The sequence below is a fragment of the Macrotis lagotis genome, chromosome 8, assembly GCF_037893015.1.
Source record: "Macrotis lagotis isolate mMagLag1 chromosome 8, bilby.v1.9.chrom.fasta, whole genome shotgun sequence".
In the NCBI taxonomy this organism is placed as follows: domain Eukaryota; kingdom Metazoa; phylum Chordata; class Mammalia; order Peramelemorphia; family Peramelidae; genus Macrotis; species Macrotis lagotis.
In genome coordinates this window covers 86634242-86654905 of record NC_133665.1, presented here as the reverse complement: position 1 = coordinate 86654905, position 20664 = coordinate 86634242, and positions in this window count along the sequence as shown.

Genomic DNA, 20664 nt, shown 5'->3' with positions numbered 1-20664 from the left:
GGCAACTTATATTTTTGTAAATATTCATCCATTTCACTTAGATTATCATATTTATTGGCATAGAGTTGGGCAAAATAATTTTGAATTATTACTTTAATTTCCTCCTCATTGGTGGTGAGTTCACCTTTTTCATTTATGATATTAGCTATTTGGTTTTCTTCTTTCTTTTTTTAAATCAAATTGGCCAGAGGTTTATCAATTTTATTGTTTTTTTCATAATACCAACTTTTGGCTTTATTTATTAATTCAAGTTTTTTGCTTTCAATTTTATTAATTTCTCTTTTAATTTTTTTGAATTTCTAATTTGGTACTTAATTGGGGATTTTAGATTTGTTCTTTCTCTAATTTTTTTAGTTGTATGTTTAGTTCATTGATTTCCTCTTTCTCGAATTTATTCATATAAACATTTAGAGCTATAATATATCCCCTGAGAGTTGCTTTGAATGAATCCCATAGGTTTTGGTATGTTGTTTCATTATTATCATTATCTATGATAAAATGGTTAATTCTTTCTATAATTTGTTTTTTTGGTCCGCTCATTTTTTAAAATGAGGTTATTCAGTTTCCAATTTGTTCTGGGTCTATATCTCCTTGACCCAGTATTGCATATGACTTTTATTGCATTGTGATCTGAGAAAGATGTATGCACTATTTCTGCCTTTCTGCAGTTGATCATTAGGTTTTTATGTCCTAGTACATGGTCAATTTTTGTATAAGTTCCATGTACTGCAGAGAAAAAGGTATATTCCTTTCTATCCCCATTCAGTTTCCCTCCATAAATCTACCATATCTAATTTTTCTAACAATCTATTTACCTCCCTAATTTCTTTCTTGTTTGTTTTATGATTCGATTTATCTAGATCTGAGAGTGGGAGGTTGAGGTCTCCCACTAGTAGAGTTTTGCTCTTTATGTCTTCCTGTAATTCTTTCAGCTTCTCCTCTAAGAATTTGGATGCTGTCCCACTGGGCGCATATATATTCAGTATTGAAATGACCTTATTTTCTATGGTACCTTTTAGGAGGATAGAGTTTCCTTCCTTATCTCTTTTAGCACTATCTATTTTTGCTGCTGCTTTGTCTGAGATAAGAATTGCTACCCCTGCTTTTTTTACTTCAGCTGAAACAAAATATATTTTGCTCCAACCTTTTACCTTTACTCTATATGTATCTCTCTGCTTCAAATGAGTTTCTTGTAAGCAGCATAGTGTAGGATTCTGGTTTTTAATCCACTCTGCTATTTGCTTACGTTTTAAGGGAGAGTTCATCCCATTCACATTTATGGTTATGATTATTAATTCTTTATTGCCCTCCGTGCTATCTTCCCTCTGTTTGTATTTTTCCCCCTTCCCCCCTTTTATCCATATTTCCCAGTCTTTTGTTTCTGAAAACCACCCCCTTCAGTGTGTTTGTCCTCCTATATCACACCCTCCCCTTTCTTTCCCCTTTCCCTTTTTCCCTTTTCCTTTCCCTTCCTTTTATTATTTCCCCTTATTTCCCCCACTCCCCTTCCCTTTCTCCATCCCCCCTCCCTTTTCCCCCTTTTAATACTTGAAAGTTTAGATGTTTTATAAGTAACTGAGTATGTGTAGGTTGACTTTAAGCCAAGTCTGATGAGAAGAAGATTCAGGTGTTTAACTGTGCCTGTCTTCTCTCCGCCATCTTGGCCGGAAGTCCTGAGCAAAATTTTACAAAGGAAGATCATTGGGGGGGGGGGGGGGCTAGGTGGATAGAGCACTAGCTCTGGAGTCAGGAGGACCTGAGTTCATAGCTATGTGACCTTGTGCAAGTCATTTAAGCCTATTGTCTTGCAAAAAAAAAGGAAGATCATGGAGGTGGAGTTAAGGAAATAATGAGGGCTGCTTGAGCAAATGTTTAGAATATGGAATACTGGAATAGCTATTAGTCCAGTTTAACTAAAATATAGAGTACTTAAAAGGAAGTACCTAACAGAGTGTGAGATGCAATAGAAAGATCACTGGCTTTGGAATCAGAGGACTGGTATCTGATTCTGAGATTTTATGACCTATGTGACCTAGCACTATTCCGCCTTCCTGCCCCCCCCCCAAATAATCCTTTCCTACTGTCCTTTAAGTCCCAATAAAAAGTCCCGTCTTTTACTGAAAGCCTTCCCTATCCCCAATTAATTCAAGTGCCTTCCCTCTGTTATTTCCTATTCATCTTGCAAATATAGCTTATATTACCTGCTTGTGTGCTTGTGTGTGTGTGTGTGTGTGTGTGTGTATGTGTGTTTGCCTGTTGTCTCCCCAATTGTAAGCTTCTTGAGGGCAAGATTTTTTTTATTGCTTCCTTCTGTATCTCCAACACATAGGACAAAACTTTCACATAGTAGGCACTTAATAAAAGATAATGATTGATTAATTTAATCTTCAGAGGCCTTAGTTTCCTCTAAGAGAACTGGATGGCTTCTAAAATCCTTTCTAGCTAGAGATCTATGATGTTTACACCATTAACAAATATTTATTTGCTAACTAAAGAAGCAAATTAAAAAACAAAGTAAAGGTAGATCTTGTTGCGGTCCTATACAGTCCTGTTATTCTATGACTGGGAGAAACCTACTTTTGGAAGCTACCTCTTCTATGAAGTTATCCTAATTACCTTGGTAGAAATGATCTCTTCCTCCTCTGAATTTCTGCTCTACATATTATCTATATCATTCATTTGGCACTATTTTATGCTTTCAGTAATTTATCTTTAAAAGTATGTTTTTGTGTATGTGTGTATGTATACCTACTTGACCAGATTAACTCTAAGTAGGTAATAGTACACTAATAAATGCTTAACAATGAGCCCTCAGAGGAAATTTAGACAATCAACAAAACAATAATTTAATCCCTTATCTGCAGTGTTTATTCCAAAGGTTTAATGCTGACACTGAGAATTCAACTCTCATGAGCTCCAGTTCACCTCTGGTAGTAGCAAGAACAATATTTCATTCACAATATTCCCTTTGGTTTAACTTTGTTGTCTAGTTGTTCTGTTATGATCCTATGAGCCTTAGCAAGCCAGGCCCTTCAGTCTTCCACTATCTACTGAAGTCTGAACAGGCTCATATTCATTCATTCTATGACACTATCTACCTCATCTTTTATTTTTTTTTCTTTCTATATTTCCCAGGATCGAAGTCTTTTTCAATAAGTCCTGCCTTTTTCATTATGTACCCAAAGTATTTAAGCTTCATCAGCATTTGTTCTTCCAATGAATAACCAGTTAATTTCTTTTACTGATTGACTTCTTTGCTGTCCAAGTGACTCTCTAGTCTTTTGCAGCACCTTTATTCAAAAGCATTGTTTCTTCAGCACTTAGTTTTTCTTATATACCAGCTCTCATAGCCATATATTACTACTTGAAAAGCTATAGTTTTGACTTTACAGGTCTTTATCAGCAAGGTGATGTCTCCACTTTTTAGTATGGTTCCAATTTGTCATACCTTCGCTTCCCAGGAGTAAGCATCTTTTAATTTCATGACTACAATGACCATCTGCAGTGGTCTTTGAGCCCCAAAATATAACATCTAACACTTTCCATTTCTTCTCCTTCTGTTTACCAGGAAGTAATGGGACCAGAAGCCATGATCTTAGTTTTGCTTTTTTTAATATTAAGCTTCAGTATAGTTTTTATGCTCCATCATCAAGAGACTTCTTAATTCTTCTTCCCTTTCTGCCACCACAGTGATTTTTATCCTAGCAGTGAGTGTAGTTAAAGAAGTAGAACTTGACTTTTTGGGGGAACTGCCTTCTCCATAGTTTATCAAATGTTGGCAGTTTCATCTCCATTTCTTCTGCTTCTTTAAAAACCAATCTACACTTCTGTTAATTCTTAGTTCACAAATTGCTGAATTCTAGCTTGCAGAAACTTAAGCATATCCTTTCTGGGATGTAAAATGAGTGTAATTATTCAATAGTTTGAATATTCTTTGGCCTTGCCCATATTTAGAACTGGGACACAAACTGATCTTTTCCAATCCAGTGCCCACTGTTGAGTTTTCCAAATTTACTGGCATAATGAGAACAGCACTATAACAGGATCATCTTTTGAGACTGAATAGTTCAACTGGAATTCTGTCATCTCTGCTGACATCTCTACTAGCCTTATTGTTAGTAATGCTTCCCAAGGTACACTTGACTATTCTCCAGAATGTATGGCTCTAAGACAGTAACCACACCATCCACTGGAAAAAAATGGCAAAACTCTTCAGTATCTTTGCCAAGAACACCCCATGGATAGAATTGCTCACTGTTCTTTTCAATAAAATGAACTCACATCTCATCTTACCCTGTTGAGCAGGCTGTGTTCCATATCAATAATGTATGTCATGATCTATTTTCATCTATTGAGATTTTTATTTTATTTTTAGAAATTCTTTTTATTCTTCTTTTCTTTTCTTTTGAGATTTGGACTCCATACATATCTCATAGCTAAAAGTGAAGGGTCCACTCATTGTCATGGGGGTTGTGACTTGATCTAGTTCCTGACCTACACCTGTTTTCCCTTCCTTAGGCAGCCTTTACTCCTGATCCCAGTGTAGAGACACCTGAACGGTGTCTCTGAATGAACTCAAATGCTATTCAGAACTCCTAAGCCCAAGCAATCCACTAACCTCAACCTTCTCAGGAGCCAGTGTTCTTTTCTTCAAGACCCAGCTCAGATGCTTTCCCTTCCATGAAACCTCACATAGCTCAGACAAAGTCATGTCATGTCTTCCTTGAGCATTTTGTCTAGATTTCTTCATCCTACTTGTATCCTACTAATTTGTATATGTTACATCCCCCTACTAAACTGAAAGAACTGGAATCATATCATTTTTCATTTTGGCATATTCATTGCTGAGGATACAAAGCTTTTTAATCTCTTCCAATGCCTACCTCGCAAGCTATTCTAAATACAATAATCACATAGTGAATATTTGTTATTATAAAAAAATGTTCATTGAATCTGCCTATGCCACAAATGAGAAAGAGTTTTTCACCTTGACCGTAGAAGAGACTTAATCAATGTTTTCCTAGCCACATTTACACCTACAGTCAGCCTGGCAAAGCACCTTACAAGAACAGTACTTTCTACCTAAAAGGTATTTAATAAATATTTATTGAGTTGCACTGATAAACATTGGACTATTCACTGCAATTGGATTATACATAAATGCGCCTGCCAGAGAGGGAGGTGAAGGACAGAATGATGAAGCAAGAGGAAGAATCTCACTTAAAAAAACAACAACAGGAAACAGTCTTTCCATTATGCCACTCATGGTACATTCACCGTTGTGCCTTTTCTGCTCCAATGGTGAGCACTTTAAACTGTCAAGAGCTATGTGGGCTTCCCAGAGTAGCAGTCTTTGTCTTAGGATACAAAAGACATACTCTTTTCTTGCAATGTGTTTTTGGTGGAGGTTGTTGTTGTTAACTGACTTAAACTCATTGTCCCTCCCTCCCCAGCCTAAGCAGACCCTCTGCAGATCCCTAACACTGTTTGGGTTCATGAAGTACAAATTAGCATAATCCGATTAACTGCTCAGGGGTAGCCTTCAGTCTGAAAAGGAGAGGAGAGAAAAGGTATCACACAAAGAGGGGAGCTCTGAGGACTAGGAGGGGGGCTAGCAACAGCTACTATGCTGTTGGGCTGAAAGCTTGCACCTGCACAAGCCCTCTTGTAAATAAGGACTCTCAGATGGTATTAAACTTGGAACTAAGGGGTTGGGGTTGGGGGGGCGGGGAGAGTGTGGGCCAGGGAAACCTTGGGAAGGAAAAAGAAAGGCAAGCAGCCTTGCATCCCATTAATTGATTTATCTGACTTGGCAAAGCAGGGGCTGCTGACAGTGGAGAATGTCCCTTGATTCCTACTCAGCATGTAGAGTGGGTGAGCCCCATAATCTGGTCTATCGAGATAAGCATGTTAGAATCTCTGCAGGAGACTGATAAGGAGCTTGTGGGGAATACAGTCTACTGTGCATTTTATTTCAGGGAATTCTCCATTAGATTTGTACCCCTCAATTATTTTTAAGAAATAAACATAGATTGGTGGTAGTTGGAGGCATTTGGGCAATGGAGCCTTTTGAAACTCCAAAATACTAAATGAGGGGAAAGAAGGAGGAAGAGAGGAAGGGAGGAAGGGAGGAAGGGAGGAAGAAAGAAGGGAGGGAGGAAGGGAGGAAGGAAGGAAGGAAGGAAGGAAGGAAGGAAGGAAGGAAGGAAGGAAGGAAGGAAGGAAGGAAGGAAGGAAGGGGGAGGAAGGAAAAGGAAGGGTGGAAGGAAAATGTTTAGTTCAAGTGAATCTGAAGCCCAGAGTGGTTTTGATTACATTTACCTTCTAAAGACATTAAATTATCTAGAATATATTTGAATTTTTCATTACTTCCAAAAAGAAAGATGTGATACAACTCCATAAAAACCAATCATGCTGATTTCAGACTAGTTACTTTCTACTCATTTATGATAGAGCAAAGATTTGTTTTTCTCACCAAAATGAAGGACCTAACCATATGAAAAACCAAAGTCATTGGTTTTTTTCAGTTGCCAATTTCCTTCAATTCAGTCACTCTATAAACTGATTTACATGATTCTCACCAACTACTTAATCCTTCAATAGTCTGAAGGAAAGCTTTTTCTTAGGCTGTCCTACATAGAGCTTTGATGCAAAACAACAGAACATAACATCAGAAGAGAACTGAAAAGTCATGTCTCATTCCTAAAGGGATTGTTCCAATGTATGAATCCTCTATGGTTATATTCAACCCAATTTTAACATAGAGAGGTAATATTCTAAAATGACAAGAGCCCTAGAATCTGATATGAGTTTCAACTTTGAATTTTCTATGAAATATACTGTATCTCCTTGAATAAGTCAATTACCCTTGATATGCCTCTATTTTCTTATTACAAATTTTAAGAGATTAGAATTGATGATCTCTAGAGCTAATCCTACTTTGAATTATCTGTGAATTAGAACTTCAGTAATTTTCTTTGGACAATGTTTCATTTAACTAATAATTCCTATAAAGGTCCTAACTTTTACTCAAATTCATCTAATGTCATTTCTTTTTCTCACCTAGGACCATTTGCCTAAAAATAAGCATTTTCTCTTATTGATTTTTATCTTTTTCAAGTGTTGATAGACTGTTACCCCCTCTCATCCCAACTTTCCCATCCTCAAACTAGATAACCAGCTATTTAATAAGGAAAAAGTTAAATCTAGGGGAATGAAGGTCAGCTAGCTTGAGTAGTTCCATAAAATAGAGGCCTCAAGGGGAACCTGCTAATGGGAGAAGGGGAGCAGCCTGGAGGAGGGATAGTCCAGTGTAAGAAGACTACAGGAATAGTAGAATATTCCAGGTGCTGTGAGAAGTTCCATTGTTAGAGAGAAAATAAGGAATGGTTTTGAAGTCTGGGAAGTCAGGATCAGAGCTTCCTGACACAGAATGAAGTGGTATCAACTTGCATCTTCCATTTCTCTTCTATATATCTTATTCTCTCAGTGCTATCTCTTCCCTGGATCAGCCTTGTCAGTGAGCATAGGGGACATGCCTCAGCCTATGTGTCATCTGCAAATAAAATAAGCATGCCATCTGTGCTTTCATTCACCAATTCAATTTACAAATTTTTGCATACCTACTGTGTGTAGAGCACATTTCTGGACTCTAAGAGAGAAAACTAGAATTTAATGCCTAGGGAAAAAAAATTTTATTTGGTAGGCAAGAGGGAAATACTAAAGCTTTTTTAGCAAAAATAGTGGATTTGTGCAAAAGAAAGATGTCTGAGTGGTATGCAGGTTGAATTAGATGGGGAGAGAATGAAGGTGAGAAGGCCTCTTATGAGAATATTGTAATTGTAATATTGTAATTATTTACAATATTATAATTGATAATAGGGTCTATACTAGAGTGATAGAGGGAATAAGCAAGAAACAACAGGTACAACAGATATCTTGGGAAAATAATTAAAAGCAGTCGGTAAAAGACTATGTGAAATAAAAAAGGGCAGAATCAATGAAAATATCCACTTTGCAAGCAGAACATAACACAGAAATATAAGGAAGAACTACTGCACAGTAGGAGATAAGAAAATAACATGAAGCTTTTCTCAAAGATTAGACCCACTGAGAAGGAAAGAGATATTTATCCTCCAAGGAATTAGTATGTGGTCACATAGATGCCATCATCCAATAAGGGTCAGAAAAAGAAGAGACCAATAGTGGTGGTTGGTTTGTGACCCTTCATTGAAGGGTACTGAGCCAGCTCCCTTGACCTGACATTAACAATAGAAGGATGTGTCCCCTAAGTATGTGTTTAAGAAATGACAAGGAATTTGTAAAACCATATTAAAGTTGATGATAACTACCACCTTCAGATGATTCACAGGGTCACAAGTAATACTACATAAAAAAACATAAAATGTATTGCTAAAGATTGTGTAGTCTTGAACATGAAAGAAATGAATTTCCAACAAGATGAAAAAGTGAGAGAGGTTATATCTGAACACAGCCAACTTTCACTGGACTTCAAAACAGCAAGAAATGCACAAGAAGTAAAATAACAACTAAGAGAAAGGAAGGAAAAAGAAATCTTTAACTCTCCATCCTCCCAAAAAATTCCCACAAGAAAAAAAAATAAAAACAGCAGCAGCAACAGCAACAAATCAATCTTCTCCTAATATCATGGAGTAAAAGAGTTAATACATACAATATTATAATTCTTCCATTTTAATCTACATATTTTTATTAGATTTTTCCCAGTATGGCAGACTTAAAAACAAATATCAAAATAAGTCAAACTTAGAATAACAACTTTGAAGTATTATATGATGAAATGTTAAACTCAGATTTTCAGAACTAATGAAATATATTTAATTCCATTGCTCTCACTAAAAACCGTATTTAAGTATTTAGTATTTGTTAGAGTTACAAAGGAATTCTATACTATTAAAATACAAAATAAAATATTCTTAAAATATTTATTTCTTTTTCTTATCTCTTCTCATTTCTATCTTTTGTATGTTTTATAATACATGCAACACTCTTTCTGAAAATTTCACTCAACCACATTGATTTGGTCCTCAAAAAGTGACTACTACTCCCAAAATTTCTAGTAATACCTTGAAGTTGTTTTTTCCTTATACTATAGCTGACAAAGCTCCCAGCATTGTGACTCTTTTTTAATTGAAATTTTATTTTATTTTTCCAATTACATGCATTGGTAATTTTTCAATATTCATTCATTTGCAAATTTATGAGTTCCACATTTTTCTACAATTCTCCCTTCTCTCTCCCCTCCCAATGTTGGCAAAGAATCTTGTAAAAGTTGTCTTTACACATTTGTGGCAAACATATTTATATATGAGTCATGCTGTGATAGAAGAATTAGAACTGAGAGTAAAGAAAAATCAAGAGAAAGAAAAGAAAAATATAAAAGAAGTTTTTAAAAAGTGAACATAGAATGCTTTGCTCTTCATTCAGACTCTATAGTTTTTTTCCACTAGATGTGGATGGCATTACTCATAGAAGGTCTCTCAGGGTTTTTCTTGATCTCTGAATTCCAACTGAGTTTTGTGCTAACATTCAGTAGATACAACACTTAGCAAAGATATTTATAAAGCTAGGATAGTAAAAACAATAACTGAAAAATATTCCTCAACTTTCCCAACTTGGAATACATTCTCCCACAATTACAGAGAGAGAGAGTCCATGGGAAGAGTAGGTTCAGAGTACCATAATAGGGAGCATACATGTAGTGAACTTGTGGCCGCATTGTTACAAGACCACCAATGTCATATTAGAGTCTTCAGTATGTCCCCCCTGGGTCTAGTTTCTCCACTGAATAGGACACTTGGCTCTGGTTCCAGAGTTTGAGCTCCACATTTTATCATAGATAGCTCTCTTAAATCCATAGTCACTTCTCTTTTCTACTGCCAGAGGTCTCATACTTCAAAACTACTTCTTCCCTGGAGTGACTGCCTGTCTGTCAGTAGTGTATGTCACTGTTCCCTCAGATTATCCTAGAACTTAAACTGTCTTTTCATCTACTAATGGGAATCATCTCATTCTTTCCAGTTGCTCCACTGATAGCTTCCATGGCTGATAGGGTAAATAAATCCCCTTCTTCCTCCTTATAAAGATCACCTCTTTAGGCCAGTGCCTGGTCTTCATTCATCTAAACTGCCAAACTCATTCAGAACTTAACTATTTAACACTCCCCAAATGTTCCAAATGTTCCAAAAATAGTTTTCAATTATGTCAGAAAAGCCAATTATTCATATCCTTTCATCCCATAATTCCACTAATGGAATATCCTCAAAGAAGCCAAATAGAGAAAGAGCATGTCTAGATATTATAAAATATTCATGCCATCTCTCTTGTAGTAGCAAAAAACCAAAACAGAACAGAACTAGAAACAAAGTAGGTGCTTTGTTTAGGAAGGCATAATTAATTAGCTAATTAATTATGACATAATATTAGATTTGTAATTTAATTGGTATAGGAAATTCACAAATCAATACAAAAGTGGCATTTCCTCTGCCACTTAAAGTCTTCAAGATTTGCCAAGAAACCTAAGAAATAAAGTGATTCATTTGTCCAAGATCATACAGAGTATGTATCAGAGGCTGTGCTTGAGCCAAAGCCTTTCTGACTTTGAAACTATCTTACTGTGTGACCCTGAGAAAATCACTTAAATTCTGTTACCTCAATTGCCTCAACTGTAAAAGGGTGAGAATCAAATGAGGTAACAACCATAGAAATGCTTATCATAGTAGGCAAAGAGCAGACACTTCTCCCTCCCTCTATCTAGTATATCATACTGATTCACATTTTTTTTAAAAAAAATAAGTTATAAAGAAAGGATGATTAAGGGAAAAAACATGAGTTCTGTTTTGTACATTTGAGTTTAAAGCATTCACAGGATATCTATTTGAAATTGTCTCGAACAGATCACATATAGGGCAGGAGTTAGTCCTCTATACAGCTTTCATAGAATGAAGGGGAATATTATTAAACTTTAAGAAACAATGAATATGAGAAATTCACAGAAACAGGGGAACACATGTATGAACTGATTCAGATCAATGCAGTCAGTTCCAAGAGAACAAGCAACATAAAAATAACAAAAATAACATAAATGAAAATAGTACTAAAAGGCCATTCAAGTCAAATTTGTCACAATTACTAGTCTCCGTCTTAGAGAACCAACTTCTCTCAGAATATCCACTGTGGTTGTCTTGTCAATTGGTTTTATGAGATGCTTTCACTTGTTTGTTTTTTAATTGTTGTTATGTGGAAGAGTTAAATGGAGATCCAAGATAGTAAGGTTATCTGGAAAATAGCTGTGGTGGATAAAACAAAAGACATCAATAAAACTTTTAGTTTCATTTCAGTATTCTCTACTCCAGGGCAAGAGCATCGATTCTAAAAAATGAAATGTTAGGGAAGAACTACTTCAACAACCAAAAGGAAAGTAGATGTCAAACTGTAATTTCATTTTTAATTGAGTTTCACTTGGCAATAGCTTTGACTACTAGCATTTTTACATGGAGATAATGCTTAAGCCTTTGAGAGTTAAGGAAATCACTAACATTGAAAATATAGAGGGAGAATTTGACCAAGAACAGAATCCTGGGTACATTTCCACATAAGGGAAAGAATATGGCCAGTGATCATACATATTGAAAAGGAGAGGCACTATGTTGGTATTGGAATCACTGAACAATTACCCCAGTCTCATCCAACCTATCTATTCAGTTGTGGACCCAGCTTTTCTACCATTCCTTACAAAGACTCCTCTCATGGACTAGTTTAATGGGCCATCCATCCAAATGCTTGCTTTAATTTGCAATAAGCATTTTTCATCCTCTTCATTTTTCCAAATAATTCTTTTGAGTAATTACAGATTTCATAAAGGAAGTTTTGTAGTGTTCCAAGATTTGATGCAACGAGCACAATTTCAGCTTCAAATAAGAGCATATGGAGAATCTTGCCATCAATGGGAAATCCTATTTGGATTTTGCTTTTCTCCATTACATTGGCTAACACATTAACCAAGCATATGTCTACCCATTTTATGCTTCATTTGATATGATAATCAGAGGATTGCTGAACATAATTATCTCCATGATTGCATCTGTCAAGGACTCTTCTATGATTTTAACATATGTATTGGAGACATAGCATTTAAGGAGGGCCTTGAAGGCTGCATTTGTTCTACCAAGCTTCAATTTTAGTTTATCTGATTATTAGTTATTTTGAATGATTTTTTCTCAATCATAAAATGGATATAATAAGTCTTCTCAACCAACTTTACAAGATGGTGTGGAAATACTTTTGTAAAAGTTTAACTGTGTATAATTGCAACCCATTATTATGTGTATGAGGCTTAATGAAATGCCGTGTTCTCTTTGGAGTATCTCCAAGGTAGTCTACCATCAACAAAAGAGAAAATGGAATGGTACCCCTGCTTCCAATGTCCATGTATTCAGGGATATATCCTTCATCAACACAGAAATCAGCAGTGGTTTTAACTTGTGCATTTAAGAAAGTGTGGGATTTTCCCCTAAAGAATATTCCCTCTGATCCTTTCACTCGCATTCATCACTTGACATTCCTTTCTTAGCACCTGCTACTTTCAATTCTCCCTCCTCTTCATTGTGATTGGACTTAGAGAACTGGCCCTGAAAGGTCTCGACTTTTAACTGCCCTCTGACCTGAAGGTCATCAGTTAAGCTGCCCATTCTCCCATAGTCCTTTCATCTTTCATCCTTGAAAGAACAAAACTCAGTGGTGCATTAATTATACTTATTTTATCAACTAAGCCACCTTCAACAATTCCAAGAAGTTCAGTCTGATGATAAGCCAGGTGTTGCAAGGGACAGGGTTGTGATTTGCTTATTAATGATACTTTTATGCAAAATAAACCTTTGAGGAATGTTTTTACTTGGTTTATGGGAATTCTGCCCATATGTGTTTCATTTTGATGTCAGGCTTTTATAAGAGAAGGATTATTAGAGATCATTAGTAGAAATGTCCTCCATACATTGAAGGTCAGAGTTGGAAGAGGCCTTAGAAATTACCTGGTATAGCCCCTTCATTTTATAGATGAGGAATCTGAGACTCAGCAGAGATTTCATTTTTCTATTGTCCACTATACCACATTGATAAAAACACCCCTGAATTTTTGCTCCAAATTTTAGTCTAAGGCTGTTGGCAAAGGTGAACTTAGCTGTATTCCTGATGCTTCTGGGGTATTTATTGCCATTATTCCTTGGCTTATTTAAATAAAAAGTTTCAAGATTTTTTCTTATGGCTAATGTGCACAAAATGAGAAGGGAAGAGGGGAAGATGTTTAGTATGATAACAGGGGAAAGATGAGCAGGAGGAAATAGGCTTTAATGGAGTAAAGGGAAAGGGTTAATCCCAAAAGTATCATTCATGAAAGAGTGGACAGAAGCACTGGCAGTTTGATCAAGAGACTGAGTGTTGACTGTGAATGTAAATATTAGGATTTATATTGGGTTCCCCCCTGTTTCTATGCAGAAATTCCAACATTAGGAAACTATGGTCATGAATCCTGAACAGAGTCTAGTTCAGTTTGGCAAGTTTTTGAGCTGCCAGTAGTTGCTTAGGTACTAGAATTTGGGGCATGAGTGACAGCTGCAGCATTGCTGCATGAGCACTATTCAATATATCCACTGTTCAATGTAAGGAATTTTGAAAGATAATTAAAACTGCCTACCTTAATTATTTTAAGCATCTGAGATGTTAAATATCTCTAAAAATGTGCCCTGAAATCCCTGCCCTCTTATAAGAGTATACTAGACACAGATTACTTTCTTTTGATAATTTGAGTTCAAGTAAATGCATTCTTATATTGTATTAAGAGATATGTAGCATCCAGGGCTACAGCAGTAGGGGTCCTGCTATACTTTGATTTAGGCAGAGTATATCTGGATTATTGTATTCAGTTCAAGGTATCAAACTTTAGGAAGGAAATTGATACATTGGAGCGTTTTGGAGAAGAGGAGTAATCAAGATGGTGAAGAGCCTTGATTTTTTGACTATGAAATCAAGAAAGGGATGCTCAGTCTGGAGGAAAGAAGATTTATTAGATATATGCTCTCTACCAGAGTTGAAGGATTATCATGTGAGATTTAATTTATTATGATAAAGTCCTTTCTTGTTAATTACCCACTGATAAACTTAGCTGATGCCAAATAAGATGCTAGAAGTAATCACACAATAGATTACTATATTGATATAGGGGGCATAAGTTCTATAAACCTACAAGTCAATGTAGACTGCAACAAGTGATAATGCAACTAGGTGGGAGATGAGGCAGAAACTCTCATGAGACATAAGAGGAGCTGAGCAGGCTATTGAAGCAGAGACAAGAAAAAGGACACAGAGCCATCAATCTACCCTGAAATTTTGTCTCAGTACTGACACCACAATGACAATGAAACATTTTTCCATATTCTGTGCCAGAAGGAATGGTGGCAGATATTTTCTCAGCTTCATTTCTTATCTCAAGAAGCGTTGGCTGTAAGATTTGTATTTCTTCAATATGATGCTAAGACACAATGTGTTTCAGGTCAGAGTCCTGACCTTTAAAACATCTCTGTAAAACATAAAAGTAATAAAAGTGATTTCTTGTTTTTCCCACTCCTACTTATATTTCTACAAAGCAGTGGTTCTCAAAATTTTTGGTTTTAATTTCCCTTCACATTCTTAAAAATTATTGAAGGCCCCAAAGAGCTCTAATTTATGTGGGTTATATCTATCAATATTTACCATATTAGAAATTTAAATGGATAAATTGTTTAAAATAGTAATTCATTTAAATATAACAATAAGAAATCTATCACATATTAGCATAAATGAATTTTTATGTAATAATTTTTTTCAAAAACAAAAAAATATGAGTAGCATTGTTTTATATATTTTTTTGCAAAATATTCCTGGTTTAATAGGAGATAACTGGATCTTTATGTTTGCTTCCACATTCAATGTTGTGATGTTATTTTGGTTGAAGTACAAAAAGAAAATCAGGTCTTATTAAATATATAGTTAAAAAAAAGGAAGAGTGCTTTAAAAAGCAAAAAGTATCTTAGTCTTATTAAATATATAGTTAAAAAAAAGGAAGAGTGCTTTAAAAAGCAAAAAGTATCTTAGTATCCTTATAAAAAATTATTTGATCTTGGGGACCCATTGGGTCTTTGGACTACATTTTGAGCAACACTGCTAAAGAATATTTTTAAAAACCTTTCCAGGGCAGCTAAGTGGTGCAGTGGATAAAGCACCGGCCCTGGAGTCAGGAACCTGGGTTTGAATCCTGTCTCAGACACTTAATTATTACCTAGCTGTGTAGCCTTGGGCAAGCCACTTAACCCCATTGCCTTGCAAAAAAACCTAAAAAATAAAACGTTCCTCCTGTCTGTCACACTGAGTGGGCAATCCAAAACACAGAGTAAATTTTTGAGGAGAAATCAGGGTGAAGAAAATGTTCCTCCCCTCTATTCTTACCTCATTCTCAATGTGACAGGGAGGCTTTGCCAAAATCTAGAATGTTTAAAGCCATACTCTAGTGATAGAATGAGGAGTGAAGGGGAAGTCAGCAACAGATTAAAAGGTTAACAGTTGAATTTACAAGTGTCATGCAGTTTGGGGGGAAAGGTCCAGGCTGCTTAGAATAGCATCACTCAGTGATGCAGGTTTCTAGCCATGATTACATCATCATCATCAAACATTTATTAAGCACCTATTATTACTGGGGCTACAATACAAATAAAAACAGAGAAAGTCACTGACCTCAAGATTAGATGACAATCTAATCTTAACCAACTATTGATGTCTGCACATATACCACACACCCCATTCCACTCCCATTACACAAGTATTCTTATAATCAAGATTCCATAGCTTGTATTTCTATAGGACTTTAAGAATAACAATGGACTTTTTTTTACTGTAAACCTGTGAAGTGAGTGTTCCAATTATTATCCTCATTTTACAGGAAAAGATATTTAGGTTCAGAGAAGATATATATGTGTATATATATATATATATATGTATATATATATATATATATATATATATATAATTTCTCATAGTCATACATGAAAAGCATCAAAATCAGGAACTCAAACTCAAGGCTTCTGACTCCCAGATGAAAGCTTTTTTCCCCACAAGATCATATTGCTTTTCAAGCCAAAGAATATTTTGTTAAGTCTCCATAATTTTTCCCTGCCTTTCTTCTGTTTCTAAGATAGCACTTTGTTCTATTTCAGTCTATAGGCTGTCTGATTGGCTAGGACTCTCATTCTCAATCTTTTATAGTAGAAATGTACCTAGGAGAAGCCCCTATTTCTAGCATGCACTTAATAAATGTTTCTTGATTTACATTGAATCTGTTTCAGTTCTCAATATCTGTAAATCTGAGTCTAGAGTATAAACAAGGATTTTCTATCTACCTCCAGCTCAGTCATCTCAGCTAACCATACCTTCACTCAATGATTTGGGTCTCTTGCCCTATCCAAAACTCCAAGAAAGAAATAATTCTTCCCCAGAACTCCAAAACATTCAGTCTGACACTACCTCAAACTTACCTGGGAATTTCTAACCCCTTAGAGAAGATACTAAATTTCCTGTCTCCTCAAATTCCAAGATTCCAAGGATTTACTTTAAATGTTTGCATGTATATATGTATATATATATATATATATATGTATATATGTATATATATATATATGTATATATATATATATATATACATTTTTTTTTACATTTTTTATAAGGCAGTGGGGTTAAGTAACTTGCCCAAGGTCGCACAGCTAAGCAATTTTTATGTGTCTAAGACTGGATTTGAACTCAGGTCCTCCTGACTCCAGGGCTGGTGCTCTATCTACTGTGCCACCTAGCTGCCCCACTTGCTCATGTCTTAATGAAAAGATCACCCTGATTCTTATTAGGTCCTGCACCATTTCACCTAGGTCAGTAGGCTCTTCCTGGACTTCTCTTTCCATGGTTTTGCTCTGTAGCCACTACCATTAGCTAACATTATTTCTGAACTTCTGCTCCCAGGTGAACTTCTGTTCCCTAAACTAACAGATATAGCCAGACACTCATAGAATCTGGATAGTTCTGCCCTTTTTTCAGTCAGCAAGCAAGCTTGCCATAAATTGCCTCCTAGATATCCCAGGATTTCCCTATGGTGATGTTCTTCCCCACCCTCATCCCAATGTGCCTTATGGCCTGAACTTCAAGTTCCTCTACTCCTTTCATTGACTTCCAGAAATATTAGCTATAATTCTATTAGATAAATTTCCAGCCTTGTCCCATGTAGTTTTGATTCTGAATCTCCAGATTCTAGTAATGTCTTACACATAATAGGCATTATTTTATAAATGTTTATTTGAATCCCAATATGATACTTAATAAATTCTATGATGTAAAGATGATTATGTGTGATTTTAAAAATAAGAACAATGCTTTAAATAATTTATTCAAAATAAATTAAGTTATATAGCATAATTCACAAAACAGATCCACAAAGAGAATCTTTGGTCAATACAACTAATCATAAGTAAACCATAGAGCATGGAAATTAGTTAAATAAAAATAAACAGTTACAAAATGATAATGTCATTCTTTTGGAAAGGCATGTAGAAGAAATGTATGTTTCTAGCCTAATTAAAACAGATACATTTTTTGGAATACTTTGACAGTGAAAATAAATTTTTGAAGCACAGTATTTCTTCACCCAAAAACTTAGATAGGATTTAGAAAGATGATGGCAATTTTGGCTGAGCAACTAACCCAGAATCTGTTTATTAACTGCCTGTTAAAACCCAGAAAGATATCAGTCATAACCTTTCACCTTAATCATGTGAGATTGAGAGGGCTGAGGGATTCACAGGAACTGAGTGTTCTTTAAATTTGAACACAAATTCAGCCTTTTCCAGGAAGCCTCCTCCATTCTCAGACTTTGCTAAAGGAAATAATAAGAAGATCAAAGAGTTATCTCTAGGAGGGACCATAACGACCATCTAGTTCAATCCCCTCATTTTATAGTTGAAGAATCTGAGATCCAGAGAGATTAAGTATTTTTTTCAAGGTCACCCATATTGTAAGGCAGTCACATGAAGATAGAATCCCAGGCCTGGAGTTAGGAAGATTTACCTTCATGAGTTCAAATCTGACCTCAGAGACTTACTAGCTATGTGACACAATTCATTTAACTCTGATTGCCTCAGATTCCTTATCTGTAAAATCAGCTAGAGAAGAAAATGGCAAACCACTCTGGTATCTTTGCCAAGAAAACCCCAAATTAGGATTGTGAAGAATTGGACACAACTGAACTGTGTGAATCTGCATGGTATTTTGCTTTGAAGCCCACTAAAGCATTTATGTAATATTGTGCATTGTAATTATTTATGATTGTATTTTATTCCACCTATTCTTTTACCCCAAACAAAATGAAAGCAGGAACTATGTAATCTAAGCTTTTTATCTCCTCAAGGGTCTAGTCCAATGATTTTTATGCAATAGATGCTTATGTTTATTGAATTTGTACTTTAATTTCTAGTTGCCCTGATATCAATTATGATTCTTGATTGTATATCTGTGACTACAAATATGATACCTTAGCACATTTCCCCCTTCCAGGACACTGACTCCACCCAAGAGACTGTAATTCAATCATTAAGACTTTCAGAAAAGAAGAAATTAAAACTGACCTCAACTTCCTATAAATTAGTACTTTATTACTAGTAAAGGATTATGGAATATATACTGTATGTAAGATATATAGAGAAAACAATTGGAACAAAAAAATCTAAAATATCTCTGCTTGATGTTCATTTTGATTTGAATTAAGAAAAGCTGAATGGGATGCATTTGCCTCTCTTTGGGGATACAACAGGAAGGTGTTTAAATATAGGTGTGACACTATACAAAAATCCATACTTACAAAACAAATTATTAATGAGATAATGATTCATATTATTAAAGAATTCTGCTTTTTTTACAAAAGGATTCAGGATTCCACTAAAAAACCATTTCCTCTAGAGTATACAACATAATTCACTTACAGAAATTCAGTTTCACAAAACTTTTTGCAATTTATCTCTTACATAAAGTGTAGCTACATCTGCCTAGTAAGGCTGGAATTCTTGAAAACTATAAAACTGTTCTAATTCTTAGCAGGTCATATCATATCCTCCTCATCTATTCAATGAGACTTTCTGTCTTTCTCAGATACAAATCAAAAGTAAAGTAAGGTTTGAAAAACCCTATAAAGATGAGACCAGCAAGCAAGTGCCAGGATGACTTTATGACAAATGAGAGCAGTTCTTATCAAGAGATAGGGAATAAATTCAGTTTAAGGTTTGAAATCAAACTATTGGGGTAATGAATACATTTTTGACACAGTTTAGTTCACATAAGATCTTGATTAGAATGCACATTCTGGAGAAAATTCATTATCTTTCATGTTTTTCCTTGGGAAAGAACTCTAATGAAAGGACAGAAATTTCTAATGACAGAAAACTTGTTTCATATGATAGCTACTTGTGCAGGTGTCAAATTGTGTCATAAACAACTTCCTGTTTGGGAAGGACACCTCATCCAGTCTTTTTCTGATGGCTAGACTAAGGAAATAAAGATACAAAGCTCATTTTATTCTCCTCTGAATAAATTACTTTCTCTCTGGAGAGACAAGAAATTTAAATTCCGTTATTATGTGCAAAGTAGAAATCTTTCATCTTTAAATCTATCAATTTCCTACCTGCAACTCAGAAGGTTTAAAAAAAATCAACAAGCAATGGCCTGCCAAGAACTTTGAGGGAACAAAGTGTCACAAAGACAGTCAAATGAAATGATTTATATTCTATATTGAGCAGGGCAATTTATCTTAGAATCTAGGTACAAGGGTGGTACACAACAGTGAATTCTGCCAAGTACATGTGTTTGCCTTGCTTGCTGTATTATAGTCATGAAAATAATAGCTCATATTTTCAAAATGATTTAATATCTACAATGCACTGTACATACAAGGTCTTCTATTGTAAGGAAGAAAAACTAGCAAATCAATTAAGAGTTTTATTTTATAACTGCTGACAATTCCAATCATTTACTACTGACATGAAGGGCTTTCATTGAAATTATTAGTATTTGAATCCCTTCTAATATATTATAATTGCACATAACTCATGATTGGGGGTTCTAGATTCAATTAATGCATACAATCAAAGAATTTGATAATTAATGAATTATTGTTCGCACACAAAAAAAATGAGTCTGATTTTAGGAAGCTGGATGGTATTGTGGAAAAAGAATTAAAGACTTGGATTGAATCTCAGTTCTGATATGTGTGTAAATCATTTTGTATCTCTGGGCCCCCTCAATTTCTGATGATCTATTATAATGATAGGATTACCAGACTAGGTGGCCTTCCAGTTCTTGGAACTCTTTAATTATTCTTCCTTTATTGTAGACAACATCTATCACATATGCATGAAATAGGGAGACTTTCTTGGTGAACAAAAACATACACTATATTTAGTTATTACACTAGTACCTTTGTTTTTATAGTTATCTCCACTTATTCTCTCTGAGAATTAATTCTGAGTTTACTTGTTTAGGTGTACCTTGGTCTTAAAAACCTACTGTGGC